The sequence below is a fragment of the Gymnogyps californianus genome, unplaced genomic scaffold (assembly GCF_018139145.2).
Source record: "Gymnogyps californianus isolate 813 unplaced genomic scaffold, ASM1813914v2 HiC_scaffold_53, whole genome shotgun sequence".
Classification (NCBI taxonomy): Eukaryota; Metazoa; Chordata; class Aves; order Accipitriformes; family Cathartidae; genus Gymnogyps; species Gymnogyps californianus.
Window position 1 is genome coordinate 126126 of NW_026114433.1, and position 26071 is coordinate 152196.

The window sequence follows — 26071 nt, forward strand, 5'->3', positions numbered from 1 at the left end:
TTAATTTAAAAAAAAGTGTGAAACTTTAAAAAAATATCAATATAGAGGCAAAATATTTTCAGGCTACAAGAGGTCAAGATAGAGACTACAGTGGTCACTTCTCCAAACAGCAACTATCAGTATAGCCACCTATTATATTGTAGTGCGAAGTAGTTTGTTTGGATTTACATAAGGACACCCTTTCCACAACAAAAAATGGGTATTTCAATTAAAAAGATTCACCTGATGATACTCAGTGTTGCATTCCTAGAGGCAGGCTTGAGGAGAAACTTCCTTGGGTAGCTGCAGAACACACAATAGTTTTTAAAAGAAGGAATAAATTAATATTCCAAGCTTTAACATTTTAGCATTTGGCAGTCTTTTAAATTGACATTTATCAAACAATGTCAACTACATTTTCCAAAAAGTGCATAAAAGCATAAATAATTTTCTAAGTACCTATTGGAAGATTAGTACAGTCCAAGATCAATAGTTTTATAATTTTATTGATAGTGTAGCATCCCTAAAGTAGAATTCAGATGGAGTTTATTACAGATTCTGAAAACTTAAAGTTACTTACAAGTGATATTCTTTTTAGGCCTAAGCGCATACCAGTAAAGATTCATATTCTTTTTATATAAATTGTTTTATAAATATCTTTAAATATATTTAAGTACTATAGGTTTGCATTTAAATAATATACTACTTTTGTGCTTTTAAACATCTAAGGTGCCAAACAACAATTGTAAATTGTGAAGTAACTACTATGAAAAAGATTAAGTAAAGCATTGGAGGCAGATGATTTTGACAATAAAGAGGGTGTATGTGGTGAGTATTTAATATTTATTGCATTTAATATTACAAAGTCCTATTTATTGTTTTCAGATTTAATGTCAAATGCAAAGCCTGGAGAGCAAGCTCTGTTGTATTATGTACTTACAGGTACACCTGTGACAAAGGCTTTCTGTAATCATTGCTTGATGTATATAACACCATTTTAGTAATGGCATGCCATTTTATTTAAAGTTCATGTGACAGCTGTGCCTACCTTGCAAATTTTTGCAATTAAATGATTTTGCAAAGAATCATGTACATTTCAGCTGTTTGCAATGGTTTATAAAGCATTTAAATTGTGTTCCTGGAATATATATCCTATTCTCTTTGAAATTATATCTGTATTTATATCTTTTGTTCATTATAAAAGCATATGGATTAATGGAAAATTCTGAATGAATGAAGAGCAGATACAGTACTCTTGAATAATCTTGTGGGGTAGATGAATCTATAGCCTTGATTTCTCTCAGGGTGGGTTGCTGTGGCAACTGCCCCAGCTCACTTTTAAATAATTTTGTAAAGCTCATTTCAAGCGCTGCACCCAGCGTGGGCCAAGTTTAAAAGCAAACAGACATGGGAAGAAGTGTTATACTGTATTGCTCTTACAAGATAGCAAGGTGGTGGAAGAGAGCGAGGCATGGAGTGGGGCTGAACAGAAACACCTTTAAACACCAGGGTTAAGATGCAAAGAAGGTGGATCATTTCATAGTAACTGTAGTGCTTTTCAGTTTAAATGTCATTAAATGATGTAAGTTGGCAATCTCATTTCTCCTAAGGGAAAGATATGTTCAGCATCCACAAAAGAATAAAAGTGGACTTTGATAATCATCTTCAAAGGAATATTTTCCAAGCCCACCTTGAGATACACTTGTAAGGGAGAGAGATACTTGGACACACTTCACTCTCTGATAAAACTTTGGGGATCTGATTTTATAATATTACATTTTGACTAATGCCTCATTGTTTAAAATAGTGTATGCCTTAAGTGGTGGAATAAGAAAAAAATAGTTTTGTCAGCAGACCTACATATGAACTGTCAACATCCAAAAGAGTAGATTTGTCCTGCAAGAAATTCAAAAAGGGTCCATTTGTGGAGCATCAGTACAAGTACAGATACCATAACAAAGGTTTTTCACTGTTTGAAATTATTCCAGATTTTAAAATTAAATGCATCAAAATAGCAAAAGATCCTAAACACTTCATAAGATATTCATGCCTTATCTAACCCTGAGATGAGTGAGAAAGCATGATCACTTCCCTCATATCTGTTTGTCCATCTAGCATCTGAACTCTGCTTTAAAAATCGAGATGTTCTTTACATGGATTTGATGAATTGTACTCATGACAAAAACTTGGCATGGCTTTAAGATACTCTAGTATGTGAAGGTCACAACTATTTAAAGATTAGGCCACAAAAACCCACATGGAGATGTAGTAGATGTGTTAAACTGCTGTATATGTTATTTTCTGAAACATTTGCCTACTCTAATAATTTCTTTTAAGCTAAGATAGTACTCAAGTTCTGTCTTGCCAGTTGAAGGGCTGTTTTATCAACTAGCCAGAAACCTGAAAACCTTTATATCCTGCACAAAATAAAGCAGATGACAGTAATTTTCAATTAGAGCACAAAAGTGTGAAGTCTTAACACAATTTTCTATTTTTGCCACTAAGAAAATATTAATATTACTGGAAAGTTGGGTGCCATGCTAGGAGACCAAAACTGTCTGCAGAAGAGGCAAGGGTACAACCCATGTAACTGTTCCATATTCCTTTCCTGCTGTGCTTCATGCCAAACCTGGGGCTGAGAAAGTATTTCTTTCCCAATGGTATATTGGGCTTCACTGCTGACACTGTCAAGCATATATGCTTCTCACCACCATTTACAATGTGTTTGGTTCATATCTGGCTGCCTCATGGTTCTAGGCACATCAGTATTATTGTTATTGTTGTAGTGGGTGTATTTTATAGAATGTAACTCTGTCCATTAAGAGTTGTCTAGACCTGTAGTCAGTAAAAGGTACTCTCTAGGGATCTGAGTTGAGAACAATTGCAGGCTGCATTTTAGAACTCCATTAGCCTCATTTTGCTCTGACCATGCTTGGAACATCCATGTTTTAAGAATTATAGTTAAATTTAAAAGGCATTTATTCATTGTCAAATAAGGAACTTTAGAAGTAGGTCAGAGGCCCAATGAGATGTTTATGGGGAAAAAGACCGCAAGACCAAGAACTCATATTAAAATAAAACAAATATAAATTTATCACTGTTGTCTGAATTCACTTTTAGTTTTATCATATGTGCTCTTCCTATTTCCAGTACTGTAATCTATCATAAAAATAATGGTCTGTGCCTTTATAAAGTCTCCTGCTACTCTCAAAGGATTGTAAAAGTTGGCTATCTACATAAAAATTAAAACAAGTATATGCAAAGTCCAGTTTTACTCATTATTACATGTGCTTATTTTGGATTCAAATTCACATGCAGTACAGTCCTTTCAATCTGGTTATAAAAGCAAATGAACATATAAAAAACATCCTGTTCTTTTATACAGTGTGTTGGGAATACAGTGTGTTGGGAATACTGCATTTCTGTGGATAAGTCTGACAATAGACCATCTCAGACAGTAGGCTATGATTTGGACCTGTGCAATGAAGTAAACAGGATTTTATCTAATCAGCATTCCTGTTTGCTGAATGTAGTTGCTTATTTGCCCCAAACTTTGCCATCAGGATTGTTTCTGCTCTGTGTGGTACTGCTTCTTGCACAGTGTGTTGGGATGAACTCACCAGCAATTGAATATAAAGCCTAATGAGTTTGGGAAGTTAGGTTGCTTTACAGACTGAGGGCTCTGGAGAAAGAGCCCAATAAAGGTACAAGGAGATGGGGTAGGAAATGTCATGGGGGCTGTCGTGGTTTAACCCCAGCCAGCAACTCAGCACCACGCAGCCGCTTCCCCCTTCCCCCTCCCAGTGGGGTGAGGAGGAGGAAAGAGGGGGAAAAAAAAAGTAAAACTCGTGGGTTGAGATAAGAACAGTTTAATAACTAAAGTAAAATATAATACTAACAATAGTAATAATGAAATACAATAATAATAATAGTAATGAAAAGGAATATAACAAAAAGGAGGGGGAGGAAGGGAAAAAAAAACCAAACAAACAACAAAAAAAAACCCACCAGTGATGCACAATGCACAATGCAATTGCTCACCACCCGCTGACTGATGCCCAGTTAGCTCCCGAGCCACGATCCGCCCTCCCAGTTAACTCCCCCAGTTTATATACTGGGCATGATGTCATATGGTATGGAATAGCTCTTTGGCCAGTTTGGGTCAGCTGTCCTGGCGGTGTCCCCTCCCAGCTTCTTGTGCCCCTCCAGCCTTCTTGCTGGCTGGGCAGGAGAAGCTGAAAAAATCCTTGACTTAGGATAAACACTACTTAGCAACAACTGAAAACATCAGGGTGTTATCAACATTCTTCTCCTACTAAATCCAAAACACAGCACTATACCAGCTACTAGGAAGAAAATTAACTCTGTCCTAGCCAAAACCAGGACAGGGCTAAAAATACCTAACGCCAACTGCCCAGTTCTGCTGTGGAAATGTTTCCAAAATGATGAAGTTGTTGCTGGCCTGACAGCCCCTACCACTGAGATGATAACGGTGATGATTGAGGCTCTGTTGCTTGCAGGGGTTGCACAGCACCACCCACTTTTCGTGCCTTCCCTTCCCTTAATGATTGCCAGCATCTTCGATTTCACCCGGGTACCTTTCTGTGTGTCCCTGCACATAAAGCACAGAATGTATTGATGCAGAGCAATGTGCCTGCGGAGCATGGAAGCAGATGATTGTGGGCATTTAAGGGTTGCAACATTTAAGGATATTTCAAAGCCCCTCCACCCCATAACGTCTCACATGCAGACAGCATAGACTCTTTTGGTCAGTGCTGCCACTGTAGGATACTGGGCAGCCTTTCTTGTTTCACTAATTCAGCATGCAGCAATTGCTTTGCCTGTGTCTGAGCTGACTCAGACTGTAATTTTCTCCCAGTTCTTGCAGTGATCCTATGTCCTCATGCTACTGTACCTCACCAGAAGGGGGAAAATATTCACTGACTGGACGTGTTGTCTTTGCTCTGTGTAATAAAGGATTGTCATTAGGTTTGTGTATTGCCATGCCATCACCCCTACTGTAAAACTAAAATTAGCAAAATGTCAGGAATGGAAAGATTGATTCACCCAAGATGCAATGATAATTTTAAAAGTGCTTGATTGAGGTGCTGATGTTCAGTGATTTATTCTGCATACCATATACATAATTAAAGTAGTGTAGTAGAGCCATTTTTCAAGCTAGTTTAGACTGGAGGGGCAAGAAAAGGAGCAGCTGCTGCTGCTGCTCTATGTTTGTTTTATTAAAATGCTTTCGGGATCTGATCCCGCCTCCTTTTTGCAAGACTGGAACTGATTATTTCTCCAGCTCAGGAGGAGAGTCATTCATTTGGGATTGTGGAAGAGAGAGAAATTGAGACACAGAGAAGGAAGAAAAGGGAGGAAGAGGGAGCGAAGCAGAAAAAGACACCTCATCAGGCATGTAGTTTGAATCCCTTTCCTTGCCTTCCCCCCTTCCCCTCCGCGATGTTACAAAGGCTGTGAGCTGCTCACCTTTTCCCATTTGCTTGCTGTCACTTCCTTCCTGGATGCTTCCAGGACGAGTCCGGTTACTTTTAATCCGACCGACAGCTCAGCCACTTTCTCCTCCCTCATTGCTGCACACACACGCGCGCACATACACACACACACCAGACATCTTCTGACTGCTTATTGGATTGACTTTGAAGGTTGTGTGTGTGATTAAAGGAGACTGCATGTTGAACCAGGTGGTGAATATTTAAGGCTGGAAGAAGTAAAGGGATTTTTTTATTTTTTCCTAAGAAAGGAAAATATCTCAAGAATTAGTCTGATCATCCGAACAGCTAAATGTTTATAATGTAAGTACATGTGAAATTCATCGCTGAAATAAAATATAGTGGGCATCGTACATTTCCTATTGTGTTTGAAGAATGTATCAGTCAGTGTATGTGGACTGGGATTGAGGTTGCTTGCAGACTTTTTAAGTGTATGATTGCACTGTCAATTACTTAAAAGTAACTTTTCAGACATGTAACATAGCTAAATCACTGGCTAGTCAAATTACTGCAGACTTGTCCCTATGAATGTCATGTGTTTAAACTTTGATAAAGTTAGTTCGCCTCATTTGTATGCTTGATATTATGAAGTGTTTGAAGCTTATTTGGTTTTAATAGTTCACCAAATGGTATGACCTTGTAGTGCTTGTACCCTGATTTATCAGACTAAGGAAGCAATCCAGTTTAAGAATGAAATGCTCTTAAACTTCATTGTATCATAGGCTCTTAAGTTCTTGAGTTTAGGTAATGCATGCTTGTAAGTGTTTAACTTTGTGCATCTTTCATTTGAATACGTAAATTTGAGATGGAAAGACTCCTTATATTGTGGGGATTTAAGTCATATGCTGTGAACCTCTTTTGGAATAGTATGCTTTGGTCTTTACATAGTACTTTAAGTAATTTTTACATTTTTTATCATGAATGAGTAGAGCTAATCAGCCTTACAAAACTGGTTAGTTGTGGTACAGTTACTTATGTGCTAAGATAAAGTTTAATGTAAATGAAACTTTTAAGACTATTGGTGCATTATGTAACTGTAATACATATATTTTCCATAAAACTTAGTGTGACCTTCTGTCAGCTTGAAAAACAAAACAAGTCCAGCTCTGGAGTCCTCAGTACAGGAAAGACATGGACCTGTTGGAGCAGGTCCAGAGGAGGGCCACAAAGATGGTCAAAGGGCTGGAACAGCTCTCCTATGAGGAAAGGCTGAGAGAGTTGGGGTTGTTCAGCCTGGAGAAGAGAAGGCTCCAGGGAGACCTTATAGTGGCCTTCCAATACTTAAAGGGGGCTTATAAGAAAGATGGGGACAGACTTTTTAGTAGGGCCTGTTGCAATAGGACAAGGGGTAATGGTTTTAAACTAAAAGAGGGGAGATTTAGATTGGACATAAGGAAGAAATTCTTTATGATGAGGATGGTGAGATACTGGAACAGGTTGCCCAGAGGGGTGGTAGATGCCCCATCCCTGGAAACATTCAAGGTCAGGTTGGACGGGGCTCTGAGCAACCTGATCTAGTTGAAGATGTCCCTGCTCATTGCAGGGGGGTTGAACTAGATGATCTTTAAAGGTCCCTTCCAACCCAAACCATTCTATGATTCTATGATTCCTTTTCTAAAAAAAGCAGCACAGTGCAAAGCAAAACTTAATGAATCACTGTGGGAACCTAAACATTATCTTTTATAGAAGAGTTCTATTTTCTTCCTTTGTATATAATAATTATAATTTGTAAATAACTGTATCCTAAAACTGAATACTGTAATACACATCTTAAGACTAAATATTTAAGAGAATTAAGCAGAGAAAGGCACTTTGTCAGTATTTTACTAGTGGTCAGAAAAGCATTGTTTTGACACATAATGCATTTTTCCTAGCGTGTATCAGCTTAATGGCAAATGTCTTAGTTTCATATCTTTACTTTAAAAGAACTATAAAAAAATGGATGGTAAACCAATTATGTTAGAAGAAAATGTGACTAGTTTTCTTTTTACTGGCACTTTCCAGAATATTGTGTTTGAAGAGTAAAGATGTTTACATGGAGTATAATAACTAATCCCTAGAGGCTTGGCAGAGCATGGAAATATAACCACCTATGAACCTGTTTTAACCTTTGTATTGCATACTGATTTCCAGTTCAAACACTCAGGCAATTGACCACTTTGGGGATTTGTTATTTTGTAAATTATTTTTATTACACGATTCTAGGAACCTAACATGAAGTAAAAAATCCGCAAGATTTTCTTACTTTATCAGTTTTATTAAAATACCTGTATTATATTACATTTCATATGTATTATTCTTTCTACATTCATGAACACATAATTCATATTGGGTCTGATAGTGAAGTCTCTGCTCACTCTTAAGTCCCTTCGGAAGCAATGGAAAATTTCTTTGAGTAAGAAATTAAGAGAACAGCCCTTAATTCAAAGTGTCTACGTTCCTTGTAGTATGTATCCTTTTATTTTAAAATCTTGATATATATATACATATTTTTACTAATATACCTTACATAGATAACATCAGAAGAAAATTCTAGGGCCTGAACACAAAAACCTTCTTTCATGCAAATAGCACTTACACAACTAGTCCCACTGACAACTGAGACTATTTGTGTGAAAATGGACAGGTCATATGAATAATGATTTACAGGATCAGGCCCCTAGAAGACCTAAACCTTGTGCCTGTCCCACAGTTTTCTTAGGATAGAGATGAAAAGAATGTCACTTTTGATTTCTTATACATGAATGCAGTAGTCAAATGTTTGTGTACTCTAAAGATTACTTGACCAAGAAAAAAAAAAAAAGGAAATTAGGCTTAAAAAGAGCCTTGTAGAAATTGGTACTATATGATGAACAGTGTGTGAGATGAAATCTTTCAGAATTATGTTCATGAGCTACTAATTTTGGAGTGTCATAAGGATAATCATACAAATACTTTCCTACTGTGAAGTTTCTTTCATTATAGGAGTCAGAGAGTTTTTCTTAGAACTCTATATAGTATTCTTTTTTATAAAGTCTCTTTATCTGTGTACCTGCAACATGTATATTCAAAAACAGAGATATCTATCTTAAATGGGTTTGGTTTTTTTTTTTAAAACTAGTAATGCATTGTAGACAAAGATAAATGAAACTTTCTGAAGATTTTTCCAAAAGTTTTCCTCTGAAAGACTTTCATAGTAGAGTAACTCACTATTTAGTAGGTAAATATAACTACATAGAAACATAGGAACTGAGCAAGAGTTGTGAATTCAATACTTTTGCCAGTTTTGTTTCTTTTTATTTTACTTTTCTTTGTAACAGGTTTATTGTTCAGCAAAATATTTCAGTTCATCTTCACAGAGAGCTAAGGAGTATTTATATGTTTCATTGAGCAAGAAGTAATGAACCAGGTGCTTGAAAGAATGATCATTTGTTTTATGATATGTAGACTATTTTTACCTGTTAGACATCATTATTCTAAATTACATAATTTACCCAAAAATCAAATAAGATGCAATGAAATTCCTTTGAAAACACTGATTATAAAGATGAACATAAATAAGGTACCATATAATTTCAAAAAGTTTATAGTCTCTGCTTCAGCATTTTGAAGAATAACCAAAGCAGTTATTTTTGTGATGTATTTTAAGCTTTTTAAATCTTACTGTATGATACTAACATATATATTTTTCTATGTCCACATTTAGGCTCTGTAGCAATTTAGATATGTACAAAGTAGAAAAAATGTATATGTAATTCAGCACAGCTAGAAAACGTTATGCTTAATAGGAATAGTACTCTAGTATATGGAAGTTTTGAAAATACAGTTTTGCATCTTATTTCAAACGCAAAATGTGCTTAAAAGAAGTCTGGTTAATAAATACCACTCATGGTGCAAGTGAAAAATTGACACACACACAAACCTCCAATTTTTTAATTTTTCTATTTTTAAAATACAGGAATTACTTGGGTCCTCTGACCTCAGAACTGATGGTCTATGTTGCATGTGGACAGGTGATTAAAAGCTAATGTCTTCAGTCCTCCACCTTAATCTCACAGTCCCATTGATTGCAGTGCAGTAGACCTTGTTTGTTCATCAGGTTCTGTCATCTTTAGGAAATCAGAACAGTTTATAGAGGTGATTCACAAAACCAACAGTGACAAAGTCTTATGTGCCTTACAAAAGAAGGATTAGGAAGTTCACATGTCATTTTCATTAGGCAGAGATAAAAGCTGATTGCTGTAGCATGGCAAGGCACATTTCAATTTCAATTGATTAATTTATAAGTGTCATGGTTTAACCCCAGCCAGCAACTAAGCCCCACACAGCCGCTCACTCACTCCCCCCACAGTGGGATGGGGGAGAGAATCAGAAGGGTACAAGTGAGAAAGAAACTTGTGGGTTGAGATAAGGACAGTTTAATAGGGAAAGCAAAAGCCATGTGCACAAGCAAAGCAAAACAAGGAATTCATTCACTGCTTCCCATGGGCAGGCAGGTGTTCAGCCACCTCCAGGAAAGCAGGGCTCCATCACGCATAACGGTTACTTGGGAAGACAAACGCCATCACTCTGAACATCCCCCTCTTCCTTCTTCTTCCCCCAGCTTTATATGCTGAGCCTGACGTCCTATGGTCTGGAATATCCCTTTGGGCAGTTGGGGTCAGCTGTCCCAGCTGTGTCCCCTCCCAGCTTCTTGGGCACCCCCAGCCTCCTCGCTGGTGGGGTGGGGTGAGGAGCAGAAAAGGCCTTGACTCTGTGTAAGCACTGCTCAGCAGTAACTAAAACATCCCTGTGTTATCATCACTGTTTTCAGCACAAATCCAAAACACAGCCCCATACTAGCTACTGTGAAGAAAATTAACTATCCCAGCCAAAACCAGCACAATAAGACAACTATAACTCTGTTGCTTAATCATTGTTAAATGCAATCTGAAGCAAGGAAAATTCAATTTTGACATTGCTGGTTTTGTATGACTCAATGCTAAAAGGAAGAGCCACTTGTAGCACTGTTTATTCACCACTTTTGGAAAATACATTTAAAATTATCCTGGGATTTTTAAAAACAGCTTTGCCTAGATGATATCCCACAATAGCAATTAGAAGTTCTTGACAGTGTCTGGGACTGTATGAAATTCACAGCACTTACCCTATTAAGAGCATATGTTCAGGAGACAGTGCATAAAAGACAGCAGGCATCAGTATTTTGCAGTTTTATCAAAAAGTATAATATTGAGGAACAAGTAAGTTATCTTAGTTTAGGACTATTCTGTTATATTTTAAAATGTAATATAATGTACAACTGCACTTTGTGTTGCATCTGTGAACATAGTACTCTGGTTTGAAAGTTAGCAAATTAAATGTTGTCCTTTATTCATATCAAAGAGAATATAGACTTTTGGCTATTTGCATGATTTAGTTATAATGTATATCCTTGTCGTGGTTTAGGCCCAGCCGGCAACAAAGCACCACGCAGCCGCTCGCTCACTCCTCCCCCCCAGGCAGGATGGGGAGGAGAAAATACAACAAAAGGGCTTGTGAGCCAAGACAAGGGCAGGGAGGGATCACTCACCAATTATGGTCACAGGCAAAACAGACTCGATTTGGGGGAAAAGAAATCAGTTTAATTTGCTAACAACCAACTCAGAGTAGGATGATGAGAAATAGAACCGTATCTTAAAAACACACCTTCCCCCCACCCCTCCCTTCTTCCCGGGCTCAGCTTTGCTCCCGATTCCTCTACCTCCTCCCCCTCAGCGGCGCAGGGGACGGGAATGGGGGTTGCGGTCAGTTCCTCCCACATTGTCTCTGCTGCTCCTTCCTCCTCAGGGGGAGGACTCCTCACACTCTTCCCCTGCTCCAGCGTGGGGTCCCTCCCACGGGGGTCAGCCTTCCATGAGCTTCTCTAACGCGAGTCCTTTCCACGCACTGCAGTCCTCCACAAACTGCTCCAGCGTGGGCTTTCCCACAGAGCCACGGCCTTCTCCGGGCCCAGCCACCTGCTCCGGCGTGGGGTCCTCCACGGGCTGCAGGGGAATCTCTGCTCCACCGTTAGCCTCCACGGGCTGCAGGGGGACAGCCTGCCCTCTCACCACGGGCTGCAGGGGAATCTCTGCTCCCCCGCACCTCCTCCCTCTCCTTCTTCACTGACGCCAATGTCTGCATAGTTGTTTCTCTCACATCCCACTACTCCTCCTCTTCCTCAGCAGTCTTTTCCCCTTCTCAGATATGCTATCCCAGAGGCGCTACCACCGTTGCTGATTGGCTCGGCCTTGGCCAGAGGCGGGTCCGGGTTGGAGCCGGGGAAGCTTCTAGCAGCTTCTCACAGGAGCCACCCCTGTAGCCCCTCCCCTGCTACACAAACCCAACACAATCCTTTAACATTTGAAAGTATTAACCTTCCAAGATGATTACGTCTATGCTAATTTCTTACCTTTTTTTAGAAAAAGAACTTTTTTACCCAAATGATGCCTCCTAGTGTTTCACATAATAAAACACTAATGAGTCCCCCATAAATGTAATCATTGTTTTTTCATTGCTTTCATAAAATTAATAAAATTAATATTTATGTATTTAGTTTTGTGTGTGTTATAATCAGACAGGAAACTCCTGTAAATTGAGATGTTTCATCTTAATGGACACTGCAAAGCACATTTCAATTTTCTCTTTCTCTAGCTTTGTCTAGCTGTATTTTGAAAAGTTAATATCATACGTAGAGTACATTTTCCTTTTTTCTCCCCTTTTGTTTCCCATGTACATTACACTAACTTTTCAACAATGTATTATGGGACTCAAATGGGAATTTAAAAAGTTTTGGTAGGATAGTATTTCCAAAATTCAGACCTAGGAAGTAGGCAATAAATGCAACTATAGAAGTATTTGAAATATCCTGAAGTACCTCACAGCCAAATAAAATGAAAAAGACTAGTCTGAGACATGCTCGCTCATTATAGTCCTTAAAGAATAGTTAAATTGTCACATTTTGTAATTGTTCCTGGTTATTTTAATGCTGTATAAGCAAGAAAAATGTATTAGGCCAGTTTTCAAATGTGCAAGGCATGTGTGCACTTTGCAGTTTTGATTGTAGATGTGGATGACCAGTACCTTTGGAAAGGAATTTATGTGCATAAAATATTGAAACAGAGCTTGGAGTGGTAAAGACTGAAATATAGTGTCCTTTTCTTACAAGTTTGATCTAGCCTTGTAACTCATGAATACCTGAAAAAAACCCCATTCAATTATATTAGATTTATATCATACAACAGTATAATTTTTTTTTTTTTTTTTGATGGGAGGATGTATTGGGTTTACGTCACGAGGTTTTGGTAGCAGAGGGGCTGCAGGGGCGGCTTCTGTGAGAAGATGCCAGAAGCTGCCCCCATGTTGGATAGAGCCAGTTCCAGCCAGCTCCAAGATGGACCCACCACTGGCCAAAGCTGAGCCCATCAGCGATGCTGGTGGCACCTCTGTGATAACATATTTAAGAAGGGGTAAAAAATGCTGTGCAACAGCAGCTGGGGAGAGGAGTGAGAATATGGGAGAGAAACAACTCTGCAGACACCAAGGTCAGGGAAGAAGGAGGGGGAGGAGGTGCTCCAGGCACCAGAGCAGAGATTCCCCTGCAGCCTGTGGGGAAGACCATGGTGAGGCAGGCTGTCCCCCTGCAGCCTGTGGAGGACTCCACGCTGGAGCAGGTGGATATGCCCTGAAGGAAGCTGCAGCCCATGGAGAGCCCATGCTGGAGCAAGCTCCTGGAAGGACCTGTGGCCTGTGGAGAGGAGCCCACACAGGAGCAGGTTTTCTGGCAGGAACTGTGGCCCCATGGAGAGGACCCATGCTGGAGCAGTCTGTTCCTGAAGGACTGCACCCCATGGAAAGGACCCACACTGGAGCAGTTCGTGAAGAACTGCAGCCCGTGGGAAGGACTCACATTGGAGAAGTTCGTGGAGGACTGTCTCCTGTGGGAGGGACCCCACGCTGGAGCAGGGGAAGAGTGTGAGGAGTCCTCCCCCTGAGGAGGAAGGGGTGGCAGAAACAATGTGTGATGAACGTGTGTTCAACGTGTGTTTCGTGACCGAAACCCCAATTCCCCATCCCCCTGCACTGCTTGGGGAGGAGGAGGTAGAGAAGTCGGGAGTGAAGCTGAGCCTGGGAAGAAGGGAGGGGTGGGGAGAAGGTGTTTTAAGATTTGGTTTTATTTCTCATTACCCTACTCTGATTTGACTGGTAATAAATTAAAATTTTTTTTTTTCCCCCAAGTCGAGTCTGTTTTGCCCGTGACGGTAATTGCTGAGTGATCTCCCTGTCCTTATCTCGACCCACGAGCTTTTCGTCATATTTTCTCCCCTGTCCAGCTGAGGAGGGGGAGTGACAGAGCAGCTTAGTGGGCACCTGGCAGCCAGCCAAGGTCAACCCGCCACAGATGGTGTAATTTTCAATAAAGTACCCAGCATCAATGTGACAAAATATAACTTACGGGCCCCAGCTGTATATTTGAACTGTCAGGTACAGTCTTATACAGATACAGAAGCAGCCAAGGCTGAGAGCACTTCTGTACATTTTAAAGTATGAGATCAATTTAATGGTGACATCAGAAATATTGCCTGTTATTCTAAGACTTTCAAGAAAAGCAGTGGATTTCCTAGACACTTGTTCCTCTAAGCAAGTTTTGAAGAGAAATAAAAGTGATTTTGCAATCAAAAATGTCCTGGTTTCAGCTAGGACAGAGTTAATTTTCTTCCTAGTAGCTGGTATAGTGCTGGGTTTTGGATTTAGTATGAGAATAATGTTGATAACACACTGATGTTTTTAGTTGTAGCTAAGTAGTGTTTATCCTAAGTCAAGGATTTTTCAGCTTCTCCTGCCCAGCCAGCAAGAAGGCTGGAGGGGCACAAGAAGCTGGGAGGGGACACCGCCAGGACAGCTGACCCAAACTGGCCAAAGAGCTATTCCATACCATATGGCATCATGCCCAGTATATAAACTGGGGAGAGTTGGCTGGGAGGGGCGAATCGCTGCTCAGGAACTAACTGGGCATCGGTCAACGAGTGGTGAGCAATTGCATTGTGCATCACTTGCTTTGTATAGTCTAATTCTTTTAGTATTACTATTGTCATATTATTATTATCATTGTTTTTCCTTCCTTTCTGTCCTATTAAACTGTCTTTATCTCAACTCACAAGGTTTTTTTTCCTGATCCTCTCCCCCATCCCAGGGGTGGGGGGGCAGTGAGCGAGCGGCTGCGTGGTGCTTAGTTGCCAGCTGGGGTTAAACCACGACAAAAAATCATAAGTTTACCAGTTAATATGGGTGATGAAAATTGGTATCTTCTTCTCAATGAACATATGGTAAATTTAGGTGCCCACTAACATAAAATAATTGTTTTCCACTGAATACAGAGAGTTAAATCTAAACATGCATATCTCAGTCATGTGAATTGGTGTTTTGTTTTAGAATATGTAAAAAATGCAGTTTTTATGATTGTGTTCTGCCATCATCCATGTTTGTGTCATATTTTTCCCCTGTCAGTTTTAAACTGGAAAGAAACAGTTCTGGGATCTGCCATTTATTTAAGCCACTAAACATCAGTTAGTATCCTCGCCTTTAAACTTCCTTGCATCTTGAAAGCATTTCAAACTATGCAAATGCTATTCATTTTTCAGCCAGGAAAACTAACATGCAAAAGTGATAGAATTTTCTCATATGAGTTAGTTACATTGCTTCTTCCCTTGCAAAGATAAAATAAATTTGAAAGAGAAATACAGTGAAGAATAGAGAAGAATCTTTCTTTAAGGCAGTTCAAGTGTAAGGCTATTAGTCTGAAATAAAGCTGAACAGACCTCTATAAGGCATTTTTTTCTTTTTTCTTTCTTCTCTCTTCTTCTCTCTTCTTCTCTCTTCTCTCTTTCTTTTTCAGCAAAATACATTTAGATTGCAGAAACACATCCTAGGAAATTCTCAAAGTGCATCATCTGAGTTCTTTAGAAGCAGGTCCGGATAAAAATATTTGAGAATTGTTTATTCGAATATTGTATGGAATAAACTTTCTTGAAAGATGGATTCGATAATCCAACCAGCCAGGTCCCTAGCCTAGGTCCCTTTTGTAATTCCCCAATCTCCCTTGACCTGCTGGTCACGCTTCTTTTGATGTAGCCCAGGATACAATTGGCTTTCTGGGCTGCGAGCTCACATTGCCAGCTCATGTCCAGCTTTTCATCCACCAGTACCCCCAAGTCCTTCTCTGCAGGGCTGCTCTCAATCCCTTCATCCCCAGCCTGTATTGATACCAGGGGTTGCCCCGACCCAGGTGCAAGACCTTGCACTTGGCCTTGTTGAACCTCATGAGGTTCACATGGGCCCACTCCTCAAGCCTGTCCAGGTCCCTCTGGATGGCATCCTGTCCCTCAGGTGTGTCAACTGCACCACTCAGCTTGGTGTCATCTGCAAACTTGCTGAGAGTGCACTCGATCCCACTATGTCGTTGATGAAGATATTAAACAGTACTGGTCCCAATACGGACCCCTGAGGGACACCACTCGTCACTGGTCTCCATCTGGACATTGAGCCGTTGACCACTACTCTCTGGATGCGACCATCCAGCCAATTCCTCATCCACCGAACAGTCCATCCATCACATCGATATCTCTCCAATTTAGAGAGAAGGATGTTGTGGGGGACCGTGTCAAAGGCCTTACAGAAGTCCAGACAGACAACATCCGTAGCTCTTCTCTTGGCCACTGATGCAGTCACTCCATCATAGAAGGCCACTGGGTTGGTCAAGCAAGACTTGCCCTTGGTGAAGCCATGCTGGCTGTCTCAAATCACCTCCCTGTCCTCCATGTGCCTTAACATAGCTTCTAGGAGGATCTCTTCCATGATCTTCCCAGGCACAGAGGTGAGGCTGACAGGTCGGTAGTTCCCAGGGTCCTCCTTTCTACCCTTTTTAAAAATGGGTGCAATGTTTCCCTTCTTCCAGTCACCGGGGACTTCACCTGACTGCCATGACTTTTCAAATATCATGGAGAGTGTCTTGGCAACTCCATCAGCCAATTCCCTCAGGACTCTGGGATGCATCTCGTCAGGTCCCATAGACTTCTGTATGTTCAGGTTCCTCAGGTGGTCTCGAACCTGATCTTCTCTTGCAGTGGGAGGGACTTTGCTCCCCCAGTCCCTGCCTTGTGGTCCATCCACTCGAGAGGTTGCCAGTGAAGACTGAGGCAAAAAAAGTGTTGAGTACCTCAGCCTTCTCCTTGTCTGTTGTTACCAGTTTGCCAGTCGTGTTCATCAGGGGGAGTACACTTTCTTTGACCTTCCTTTTCTGGCTGACATACCTGTAGAAGCCCTTCTTATTATTCTTTGCATCCCTTGCCAAGTTCAGCTCCAGCTGCGCCTTGGCCTTCCTGACCCCATCCCTATCCAGGGATCCAGGCAGCGTCCCTATACTCTTCCCAGGATACCTGTCCCTGCTTCCACTGCCTGTGCATTTCCTTCTTGCCCTTTAGTTTGACCAGCAGGTCTTGACTCAGCCATGCTGGTCTCTTGCCTTCCTTTCCTGATTTCTTACACATGGGGATTGAGAGCTCTTGCGCTCTATGGAAAGCGACCTTAAAGATCTGCTAGCTCTGTTCTGCTCCCTTGTCCCTGAGGGCAGTTTCCCAGGGGGTCCCATTGACTAACTCCTTGAACAGCTGGAAGTTTGCTTTCCTAAAATTCAGGGTCCTGACCTTACTCTTCGCCTGACCCATATCCCTCAGGACTGCGAACTCCACCAGTGCATGATCACTGCAGCCCAGGCTGCCTCCAGTCTTGACGTCACCGATTAGCTCACTTGCGTTGGTGACCATCAGGTCCAGTAGCGCATCCCCTCTGGTAGGGCTGTCTATTACCTGGCTTAAGAAGTTATCCTCAATGTACTCCAGGAGTCTCCTGGATTGCCTACAGCTCGCTATGCTGCTTTTCCAGCAGATGTTGGGGTGATTGAAGTCCCCCAGCAGGACGAGAGCCTGCGAGTGTGATGCCTCCTGTAGCTGGAGTAAGAAGGCTTCGGCAATAGACTCCCCTTGATCAGGCGGCCTGTAGTAGACACCAACCACAAGGTTCCCTTTGTTGGCTCGGTCTCTAATTCTTACCCATAAGCTTTCAATCTACTCGTGGCTATTCTTCAGAGACAGTACTTAAATCCCTGTCCAAAACATTAGATTTATTTCATTTATGCTTCCAGTAGTTATTTGTCGCAGGCTCAGTATTACATTCTTTGGTGATCAACAGAATGGTCCATCTTGAAGGCATGACTTACTGAGTGTTATCTTTTCTTGAAGTTCATATTTTAAAAAAATGTATCTGGGATAAGATACAGTGGTGATAGGTGTCACGTGAATCCTTATGAAAAATGCAGAGAGCGCAATAGAAGAAATGTTATTTTGCATGGAGTTTTAATGTTGTCAGGATTTTTTCTTTTCTTCTAATCCTCTAGAAAAATACTTCAATGAGCCCACCTGGATTTCTCAATGGAAGCAAAGTGTGTTCTTTATTTAATGGGTTTTTTTCTGTCACTTAATAAAAATATGAAGCGATATATGATGCAGCAAAGATACATGACACAAAAGAGATACTCTGGTCTGTTTTGAAGAGCAGCCCTTGTCATGTATCTGGACAAGTGGTGATTTGCTGGTGCTGCCTTCTGTTACAAGTCACTAAATTTTGTCTGTACAGCAGTAGCACTATGTTCTACCACATTTTTCTGTATAAGATTAAAGAGAAACCTTTTGTGAGACTTTCAGTTCTTTGACTACCTGAAACAGGACATGTGTCGTGGTTTAACCCCAGCCAGCAACTAAGCACCACACAGCCACTCACTCACTCCCCCCCCCACCCAGTGGGATGGGGGAGAGAATAAAAAAACCCAAAACTCGTGGGTTGAGATAAAGACAGTTTAATAGGACAGAAAGGAAGGAAAAACAATGATAATGATAATAATAATAATAATATGACAATAATAATACTAAAAGAATTAGACTATACAAAGCAAGTGATGCACAAGGCAATTGCTCACCACTTGTTGACCGATGCCCAGTTAGTTCCCGAGCAGCGATTCGCCCCTCCCGGCCAACTTCCCCCAGTTTATATACTGGGCATGATGCCATATGGTATGGAATAGCTCTTTGGCCAGTTTGGGTCAGCTGTCCTGGCGGTGTCCCCTCCCAGCTTCTTGTGCCCCTCCAGCCTTCTTGCTGGTTGGGCAGGAGAAGCTGAAAAATCCTTGACTTAGGATAAACACTACTTAGCAACAACTAAAAACATCAGTGTGTTATCAACATTATTTTCCTGCTAAATCCAAAACCCAGCACTATACCAGCTACTAGGAAGAAAATTAACTCTATCCCAGCTGAAACCAGGACAACATGAAATAGCACTTCCCCAGATTTCTGATAAAAAGTAATTTTGAGGATGGTCAGGAAGAAAGTATTTGTTCTCTCCTTTCATTCTATTGTTTTCCAAATGTGATTGGAAAGAGGAAGCTGTTCCACTAAAAGTTTGGAAGATTGCTCTGTAATTTAAACATCATCCTAAAAATAGAGCTTCCATGTTTGATAGATATAATTTCAAAATACAATCTAGATATCTCAAAAAGACCTCTTTAAAATCATAAAAAAAGTTGTAGAAGTATAGTTTTGTGAAGATTCCCTTGCTGATACTTGCAAGAATGAAGCAGCAGCATTCTATTTTTGTATGTTGGTCTAAATGGTAATCTTAAATGCAGAATAGTTAAACAAATATCCACTATCATGCATGCACACAGAGTACATTTTGAATATATGATGATCTAAAGTTGATATCTGAGATTAAAATATGGCTTTTCAATTGACAAAGTGAACATTCAGTAAATTCAGTTCTGAAAATGTGCTCCAGATTTTAAATAAGGTTCTTGAATATAATAATCTCCAGTGCCACATACAACCCATTGATGATGATTTCCAGGAAGACTGGGAAGAGGAATCCTCTGATATGAATTACAAAACTCAATAATAAAAGGGGTATTTAAAAAAATATATTGTCTAGCTTGAACATATGAATCCACTAATTGTCATCCCAAAAAAGGTACATTTACTTTATTTGAGACAATAGAAGCAAGGTTAAAAAGTATGCAAATAAAGTGCAGAACTTGCACAATAGTCCAATGAGTACAATGTAAGACAGGGACTCAAAACCTCTAAATGTTTTCCAGTTCTCCAAGGGCTAAACAGGGATGAAAACTGGTAACTTCACTGAGATGCTGTAAAAGCTAAAATCTATTCAGGATGCCAAGATGTATCTACATAGATTAGAAAGGTCTTAGGGCAAGATGAAAAAAGGGAATTCAGGTTTTACTTTGCTATTTGTCCTGTTGTCTACTGAAATCCACATCCCCAGATTAAGTGTATAAACTCTTTAACTTTCACAGCACAAATCCAGGATTTGGGAAACCTGATTTGAAATAATACCTACCCTTAATTTGGAGCAATTCACAGAAAATACAATTTCTTCTTTCTTGAAAGGTCCTTAATCTGTTGGCTATAGAATATTCTGGGAGAAAGCTACTCTCAGTTTCCCATTGTGAGACCATTCCATTTTTGTATAGATAATTAAATATTCATCAAATGAAGGGCTGTAATTCAGTCATGTTTCACTGGAATGCCATAGTTCTGTAACTACTGTCTCTTGTGCTCTTTTCTCTCTTGTACTCAAAAAATACAAATCCTTCTGTGTTTCTAGCCTATAATATAGCTTAAAACTAGTTTAAACAGCTAATTTCCATGCAGTTTCCTATTACATTGTCTGAAACATCTAATTTTTTGTTATGAAACACAATACATAAGGAAGAAAGTGCCTTTTGTTTTATCTTTATATTTAGGTGTGTATTCATCTAAATATGTGAAACTACTTCTTTTATAAATACATCCATGTCAGCCTTTGGTAATTTTTAGTAGCCTCGTTCTTTCATTTGAGTTTGTTTCTTGAACTGAGACATACCATGCCTAGCAGAGCTGTGAAATCTAAGGATAGTAATTAAGAACATGAAGAGGTGCTTGAATATGAGGACAATGAGCATGCTATATATGGCTAATGGATTGATAATAGGTTGTTTGAGACAGGAAGTACAGCTTTAGGGTGAGATACATTGCTCAGGGTATCTAAGAATGTTAAATAATCCTTTATGAGAACAAATAGTTCAAAAATAGCCATTACATGCCTGATCTCGGTCATCTTCAGTGGAACTTGGGTGGTCCTTTAGAAAAGACCTTGTGGCCTAGCACGCGTGCCTCTTCAGCCAGTTTCTTGAACAATTAATGTGACTGTGTTGAATATATGGGTGTGAATCCAAACCTGACTTCCTGAATGCATTATTATGCTTGAATAAATGAAGAAGAATAACAAATCTGGTTAAAAAGTTGTGTGGATAGTCATTCTTGACTAGTATTTATCTGAGTTACATGATATTGGAACAGCTTCTTGGTTGTAAAATTATGCTGGTTTTTTTTCTTTTCTTTCCACTATAATGGTGAAATTCTGTTTTCACAAAGACAAAGCAAACTTACATCCACAGATATTAATATGTTTATTTAACAGCATTACAGATGTAATTGAATATATGAAACTATGTCCTTTGCTCATGTATTCTAGCATAACTCCACTGACTTGATGATCTACTAAAAACTGCTTTTTATACAGAATTATCATTAATTCTGTTAATTAACATTCACCTCTTTTCTCAGTTCCACTCTGACTCTATTTCCAAACTAATTAGAAACAAAGGTACCACTTGAATAGAATATTTCAAAACAAGATCTCCTTATCTTCTCTTCCAGACCACACTCACAGTGCTGAGGAGACTATGTAGAGCTCTACCACTTCTTTGATCAAGAGCATTATAAGCAGACTTAGGCAGTTTTCAAAGTTCCCATTTGGGAATTATAGTCTGTACATGTGTGATTGCCTGAAATGCATCCTGAAATGAGATGGAACCTCAAGGTGCATTATAAGCTGTTCTAGAGCTTCTCTCAGGCTAGGGGAATATACATAGACTTCTCTCAGTTGGATGTTAATACTAGTTTCTTTCAAAAAACAATTAACTTCCATGTCTATTTAGTCTATCTTCAAGTGATTAACCAAAAGGGAAATTATGCAAGTTACTTTACAACTAGAATAAAAGATTTAATTTAGAGACTCAGCAGAATTCCTAAATTTATTCCTGAATATAAGCATGCAGTTCTGCTGCCATGATGAGTCAATATCTGAGATTGCTTTTTAACTATTAACGAAGATCAGATTCTTCTTATATGAGCATACACAGTTATCATTATTTGTAGTAGAAGTTCTGTACTGAAGACTAACTCATTGATCCTTTTTAGAGTGATCTTGGGCTCTCAATCCATATATTCAACTGTAAAACTTGAGAGGCTACAAACAGTAATAGCAAAGCTGACTCAATAACCATTTGTGCTGATTTAACTTGTGAGGCTCGCTAGTCCTGTAATGTTAGAGTGCTAGCGGGGTATTTGTTTAACGTCAATTTTAGGTATAACAACAGTTTTGGCTGAAAGCAGAACTAAGCACAGGGAGCATATTTTAGTGTTTAGGATGGCAGCCTGGATTTGGGCAGTGTGGATTTAACTCCTTCCAGAACCTATTTTATATGACTATGAGGAATTTACTTTGTTGGTGTGTCAATTCTCTGTAAAATGAGGATACTTTCCTGAGGCAAATTCTATGTCACTCTGTGGGAATGGTGGCCATATGAGTACCATAGGGAGTAAGCAAGACAATGTACAGTATAAATATGTTGTTGCTTTTGAAAAGTTACACTGTGAAGAATAGCATGCAGTCTGCAACAGACTCTTAGATAACTTTTGTTAGAGGCTATTTTAATTAAAGTTTAGAACTTTCTGCTTCTTTCTGTCTATTTTTCTTCTTTAGTTGTTGTGCCAAGGTATCCATGTGTGTTTCTTCCACTGTCATCTGGCTCATTCCCAGCAGATGCACACAATCTGTTTTGCTGTCACTGACAGGGCTCAGTTTAGGGAAAAAAATGTGGCAGAACATGCTACTGTAGTCACTTATACAGGATTCTCTTTTCTAAAGAGTAACTGAGAATAAATGCATTATTTTTATTTTTTTACTTATTGTACAGTCATAGGGTTTTATCCAGGCTATTGTGCATCAAGTTAAGCAGGGTATTTGTTTAATTTTTTAGCTTTTTAAAAAATTCCTAGTTTGTAAATTATAGATTATCCAATAATGTACATAGAAAAACATCACACTACAATCAACAAATCTCTCTGTTTCAAGTGGTGGCAGTTACTCCTGTCCATTCTGGAATAAATGTTGTAATATTCCCAACTGTTATTTAGAAAATATTATAGTATTTCTTTCAAATTTTATATTCCAGTTTATAAATATTGCTGATCATCTAAAAATGTGGAATCTTAAGCATACTGAATGCATATGAATTATACAAAAGGATATTTATAAAAGGGCATATTCCTTCTAGTAAAAAGTACTTGTCCAGTAAGAGATTGAGAAGATATAAATAGCAAAATGAAATTTGACTATTTTAGACTTTGTTGTCTACAGAGAAAAAATCTTTAAAAATTATTTTTGTTACTACTTATTGTTGTATTGTAGTAACAGCTACAGGTCCTAACAGAGATCAGGGCCTATAGTGCAAGGTGCTGTGCAAATACACAAAATGGACAGCCTCTACCTCAAAGAATTAACAGTATAAACAAACAAGGTGGAAGAAGGTGGAAGGAAAAGAAACACAGATAGTTTTGCTATTAAGAATGTCTTGCAATTCTCAATGTTCAGTAGCAGGAGTTAGCGTGTGAAACTTTATGGAAGGTGTCTAACCAGCATAATAGTGTTTATGATGTGATGAGGTGCTCCTATTATGTCTTTGTCAGTGGAAAATGAATCAACAGCTCAAATTTGGTAAACATAACTTTGAGTTAGTGCTTTGCTGCCTTTTACCTCTATCCCTATGAGGGCATGGATGACAGTAGTAAATTCCACATTGGGCTGCTAAGGTTACAGCCTCAGCCATTAAAAAACTGTTAACATTAAATATCAATGGGCACACTAGATGTTTATTAAAGAACAGAATTTGTTTTATAAGTTGATATTGCCTGTAATCCTATTGTTTTCATCCTTAATGATATAATTTCTATCTTTGAATTGCATTTTGTACAGAAGAGTTGATGTTCCTGGGTTTCTTTTTTTTATATTGATAGCTAAAAATTAATTCTTCAGCAATGGAAATCTCCATTAATTCCCAAAATTGGACTGATTTAATGAGCTTAATGACTTGGCTGCATTTGAGGTAGCTGTATATATACATTAAAAGAAATTAAATATATTTTTTTAAAAATTGATCTGTATTTTTAGGAGGTATTTTTAAACACTATTTCATGTTGAGGTATGCCTTTATATACTTAAAACTGAATTCTGTGCATCACATTTTTGTTTCCTCAGATAATTTCAGATTTTATGTTCTTGATGGGGTATATATGTTAAAAAGTCTATCCAGAAATACTATGCAGTGGCAGACTGCCACGTTAGCTAGACTTGTGGTTTTTCTGTAAAATCACTTGCTATGATTATGTACATATATATTTATACACACACACACACACATACACATATATATATATACACATACATATATGATTTTCAAACTATGCTTGCCTCTGGGTATGCCTTAGACTGTGAATAAAATTGTCAAAATGTCTCTTCACAGTTAGACCTCAAAATAACCAGTCCATAAACACATGGTGCTCTAGTCACATGTATACAGTTACTATATAAAATTAAAGTCTTTCTTCTGTTCTTCTAGACTTGTGGTCCTTCTATATTATGGGTTAGAAACATAGCAATTTTTAATGTTTTTGTTGTATGTACTTTTATATTTCTTTGTGTATGCGGATATGGAAATGATATATATAAGTATCCCAAACATAATTTTTCTTGGTTTTATAGACAGGTTGGACTAGAAAATGACTGTAAGCTCCAGATTCCATTACTGATATTTTTAATATTATTTTTTGTTACAAGCTAGATCTTTCTAGGATTTCTGCAAATAACACTGACTTTTTAAATTAGTCCTAAAAATATTTTTGGATGGGAATTGTTAATATATGAGACAAATATTTTCAGTGTATCAGTTATCACACATAATGTAAAAAGAAAGCTAAGGGGAAATAGGTTGCTCGAGAGGGGGATGCTTATGCTACATCTCTGCCTTGATTGCTAGGCTGTTAGTTCAACTCCAAATATACTAATTGTTACCACTTAGCTATTATACTTTTAAGACCAAGATTACAACAGGGTCAGCACACCTATTAGTAGATTGGCCTATGTGAAATGAATGGGAGAATTTAATACATTTCTGAAAGGATAGATTTTATATCCTGCTATATGTGTCATGAGAATTGACATCCTTCTACAAAGTGTCAGGAAAGAGGCCAAAGACCAAATGAAAGGCTATGAAAATACCCCCCTATCCTTATGTCAATCCTTATTTATCTTGTGGGTTTTTTTAAAGCACTTCCTTTTAAACTTAAGCTTATTAATTATACTTCATTGTAAAAAAACCCAATCTATAAATTGAACTGCAGTTCAGCATAGTGATATATTCCTTTTAGATCCAAATGCTAAGTAGAAGAATCTCAAATCTGTTTGCCTGACACTTCACGATCCTACTTGGAACCTGATATGGCAAAAGAGATGAAATTTATGCACATCCAAATTGGGCAAAACAGATGAAAAATTCCAAAGCTGAGGACTTCTATAGAACTCCCTTCTATATGTTTACTGGTTTCAGAGTCTGTTTCGGAAATCACTGCTGATCTTAGCTGTAGATGTATCACAAGTGAGAAGATATAAAGTCAAGATTGGGTTTTTTTTTCATTTTATACATAGCTGATAACTTCCATTTAAAAAAAAATCCATAAGGAAAGCCAATCAAGTGATGAGCAGAAAAAAAAAGGTTGAGAGCTGCTTTTCTGTTGATGCTACTGGTTTTAGTTAACAGTGAGTAGGGCACTTACTTAACTTTCTGTTCCTTACTTCATCTCTATCAATTAGGGAATCATATATTCAGTCTCCCAGTGATGTTTTGGGAATAAATATTGGTAGTCACTTAAGTGGCAGGGTGAAGATATCTGTATAAACAGATATATAGAATAGGTAGGTAAGTCTTAATCTTGAGTGTATATTTACATCTTACACAGTTAACTAACTTCAAGAAATGAAAAATAGCATGAAAGAAATTACTTTGTTGTATGATTATACACTGGAAAACTAAGGTAAAAGCAACACTGGAAAATTAAATTTTCTTGCTGTTCACAGGATATGAACAGTGTGGGCTTTTTTCACTTAAAAATACTTTCCAGTGCCTTGCCAGTAGCGCCAGTTTCCGATGGGGGGAACACCCTCTGTAGTGGCATGAAGCGTTTTTTTCTCTGTAGCAGCTTAGATGTGGACCTTCTGTGAGCAGAGACAGCCTATTTTCGTCATGTGAGCTGTCCCCAAAAACGTATTATTCATGGACTAGGGCTCTTCAAAGAGAC

The 26071-nt window shown here is 38.8% G+C and overlaps 1 protein-coding gene across 1 annotated transcript in view; it reads left to right on the forward strand.

Moving 5' to 3' along the window:
- Positions 1-730: 730 nt before the first annotated feature.
- Positions 731-26071, forward strand: part of LOC127028973 (myocyte-specific enhancer factor 2C-like) — a 159410-nt gene continuing 134069 nt past the window's right edge. Inside the window, exon 1 of the mRNA XM_050914651.1 lies at positions 731-807. The gene's annotated coding sequence lies outside the window, so the exon portion shown is untranslated. The remainder of the gene's footprint in view (positions 808-26071) is intronic.